The sequence below is a fragment of the Lethenteron reissneri genome, chromosome 70, assembly GCF_015708825.2.
Source record: "Lethenteron reissneri isolate LAM-NWPU_2019-01 chromosome 70, ASM1570882v1, whole genome shotgun sequence".
In the NCBI taxonomy this organism is placed as follows: Eukaryota; Metazoa; Chordata; class Hyperoartia; order Petromyzontiformes; family Petromyzontidae; genus Lethenteron; species Lethenteron reissneri.
In genome coordinates, this window is record NC_083848.1 from 2,358,489 (window position 1) to 2,362,178 (window position 3,690).

Genomic DNA, 3,690 nt, shown 5'->3' on the forward strand with positions numbered 1-3,690 from the left:
CCACACGGAGAGAGACACCCAGAACCAGGGCTCGAACCTAATATCTCAGTTATTTCTGGCTCATTGTCTCTGACATGGCCATGATGAAGCCACAGAGAAAGAGATACATCCAGACCCAGGACTCACAGCGAGAGAGAGAGAGGGACCCAGACCCAGGGCTCGAACCTAAGATCTCAGTTATTTCTGGCTCAGTGTCTCTGACATGGCCATGATGAAGCTACAGAGATAGATACACCCAGACCCAGGGCTTGAACCCAGGGTCTCAGCAGTGCTCAGTGTATCTTAGATGGCCGTTATGAACTCACAGAGAGAGAGCCAGACCCAGGACTCGAACCCAGGTGTTCAGTGTTACTGTCTCAATGTCTCTGACATGGCCATTGTGAACCCACAGAGAGACACCCAGACCCAGGAGTCGAACCCAGGTCTTCAGTATCACCGTCTCAATGTCTCTGACATAGCCATTGTGAACCCACAGAGAGACACCCAGACCCTGTGCTCGAACCCAGGTATTCAGAATCACTGTATCAATGTCTCTGACATGGCCATTGTGAACCCACAGAGAGACACCCAGACCCGGGGCTCGAACCCATGACCTCAAAATCCCTGGCTCATAGTCTGTGACATGGCCATTGTGAACCCACAGAGAGACACCCAGACCCAGGAGTCGAACCCAGGTCTTCAGTATCACCGTCTCAATGTCTCTGACATGGTCATTGTGAACCCACAGAGATACACCCAGACCCGGGGCTCGAACCCGTGACCTCAAAATCCCTGGCTCATAGTCTGTGACATGGCCATTGTGAACCCACAGAGAGACACCCAAAACCAGGAGTCGAACCCAGGTCTTCAGTATCACCGTCTCAATGTCTCTGACATGGTCATTGTGAACCCACAGAGAGACACCCAGACCCGGGGCTCGAACCCAGGTAATCAGTATCACTGTATCAATGTCTCTGACATGGCTATTGTGAACCCATAGAGAGAGATACAGACCCGGGGCTCGAACCCAAGTATTTAGTATAAGTGTCTCTGACATGGCCATTGTGAACCCACAGAGAGACACCCAGACCCGGGGCTCGAACCCATGACCTCAAAATCCCTGGCTCAGAGTCTGTGGCATGGCCACTGTGAACCCACGAAAGACAGACGGGCACAGGAGGAAACACAGCCCAGACGACAAGTAGCAACACAGGAGGAGCGTTCGTTCAGGATGCAAAACTTAGGCCCTCCTGATCTCCCACATGAACATCGCCACCACCGCGAGCTCGCCGCGTGGAAGCCGCTCTCCGCTCTTACAACAACATGCTAATTTTCACCTGGCAGCCCTTTGATTGGTGGAAAATCCACCACCAGCACCCTTGTTGCCCACCAATTACATGGGTGGGTGGGTTTGGTTTTGTGGGTGGGTTGGGTGGGTTGGGTGGGTTGGGTTGGGTTGGGTGGGTGGGTTGGGTGGATGGGTTGGGTTGGGTGGATGAGTTGGGTGGATGGGTTGGGTAGGTTGGGTGGATTGGGTTGTGTGGGTTGGGTGGGTTGGGTGGGTTGGGTGGGTTGGGTGGGTTGGGTTGGATGGGTTGGGTGGGGTGGATGGGTTGGGTGGGTTGGGTGGGTTGGTTGGGTGGGTGGGTTGGGTGGGTGGGCTGGGTGGGTGGGTGGGGTGGGTGGGTGGGTGGGTTGGGTTGGGTTGGGTGGGTTGGGTGGGTTGGGTTGGGTTGGGTGGGTGGGTGGGTGGGTGGTTGGGTGGGTTGGGTGGGTGGGTGGGTGGGTTGGGTGGTTGGGTTGGGTTGGGTGGGTTGGATTGGTGGGTGGGTTGGTTGGGTGGGTGGGTGGGATGGGTTGGTTCGATTGGGTGGGGTGGGTGGGTGGGGTGGGTTGGGTGGGTTGGGTGGGTTGGTTGGGTGGGTGGGTGGGTTGGGTGGGTGGGCTGGGTGGGTGGGTGGGGTGGGTGGGTGGGTTGGGTTGGGTGGGTTGGGTGGGTTGGGTGGGTTGGGTTGGATTGGGTGGGTGGGTGGGGTGGGTGGGTTGGGTGGGTTGGGTTGGGTGGTTTGGATTGGTGGGTGGGTTGGGTGGGTGGGTGGGTGGGGTGGGTTGGTAGGGTTGGGTGGAGTGGGTGGGTTGTATGGGTTGGGTTGGGTGGGTTGGGTGGATTGGGTTGGGTGGGTTGGGTGGGTTGGGTGGATTGGGTTGGGTGGGTTGGGTGGGTGGATTGGGTTGGGTGGGTTGGGTTGGGTGGGTTGGGTTGGGTGGTTGGGTAAGTGGGTTGGGTTGGGTGGGGTGGGTTGGTAGGGTTGGGTGGAGTGGGTGGGTTGTATGGGTTGGGTTGGGTGGGTTGGGTGGGTTGGGTGGGTTGGGTGGTTGGGTTGGGTGGGTTGGGTGGAGTGGGTGGGTGGATTGGGTGGGTGGATTGGGTGGGTTGGGTTGGGTGGGTTGGGTTGGGTGGGTTGGGTGGAGTGCTTGGGTTGTATGGGTTGGGTTGGGTGGGTTGGGTGGATTGGGTGGGTGGATTGGGTCGGTTGGGTTGGGTGGGTTGGGTGGAGTGGGTGGGTTGTATGGGTTGGGTGGGTTGGGTGGGTGGGTGGGTGGGTTTGGTTGGGTTGGGTAAGTAGGTTGGGTTGGGTGGGGTGGGTTGGTAGGGTTGGGTGGAGTGGGTGGATTGGGTGGGTTGGGTTGGGTGGGTTGGGTGGATTGGGTGGGTGGATTGGGTGGGTTGGGTTGGGTGGGTTGGGTGGAGTGGGTGGGTTGTATGGGTGGGTTGGGTTGGGTGGGTTGGGTGGATTGGGTGGGTGGATTGGGTGGGTTGGGTTGGGTGGATTGGGTGGGTTGGGTGGGTTGGGTGGGTTGGGTTGGGTGGGTGGGTGGGTTGTATGGGTTGGGTTGGGTTGGGTGGGTGGATTGGGAGGGTGGGTTGGGTGGGTGGATTGGGTGGGTTGGGTTGGGTGGATTGGGTGGGTTGGGTGGGTTGGGTTGGGTGGGTGGGTGGGTTGTATGGGTTGGGTTGGGTTGGGTGGGTGGATTGGGAGGGTGGGTTGGGTGGGTGGATTGGGTGGGTGGATTGGGTGGGTTGGGTTGGGTGGATTGGGTGGGTTGGGTGGGTTGGGTGGGTTGGGTTGGGTGGGTGGGTTGTATGGGTTGGGTTGGGTTGGGTGGGTGGATTGGGAGGGTGGGTTGGGTGGGTGGATTGGGTGGGTGGATTGGGTGGGTTGGGTTGGCTGGATTGGGTGGGTTGGGTGGGTTGGGTGGGTTGGGTTGGGTGGGTGGGTGGGTTGTATGGGTTGGGTTGGGTTGGGTGGGTGGATGGGAGGGTGGGTTGGTGGGTGGATTGGGTGGGTGGATTGGATGGGTTGGGTTGGGTGGATTGGGTGGGTTGGGTGGGTTGGGTGGGTTGGGTTGGGTGGGTGGGTGGGTTGTATGGGTTGGGTTGGGTTTGGGTGGGTGGATTGGGAGGGTGGGTTGGGTGGGTGGATTGGGTGGGTGGATTGGGTGGGTTGGGTTGGGTGGATTTGGTGGGTTGGGTGGGTTGGGTGGGTTGGGTTGGGTGGGTGGGTGGGTTGTATGGGTTGGGTGGAGTGGGTGGGTTTGGTTGCCTTCGTCAACCAACAACATTGCAGGCTCTGGGTGTGTGTTGCTGTGGTGCCTCAGACGCAATTGAAACCGAGTCGCCACGAATAAAACAAAAAGACTTTTCCGTCA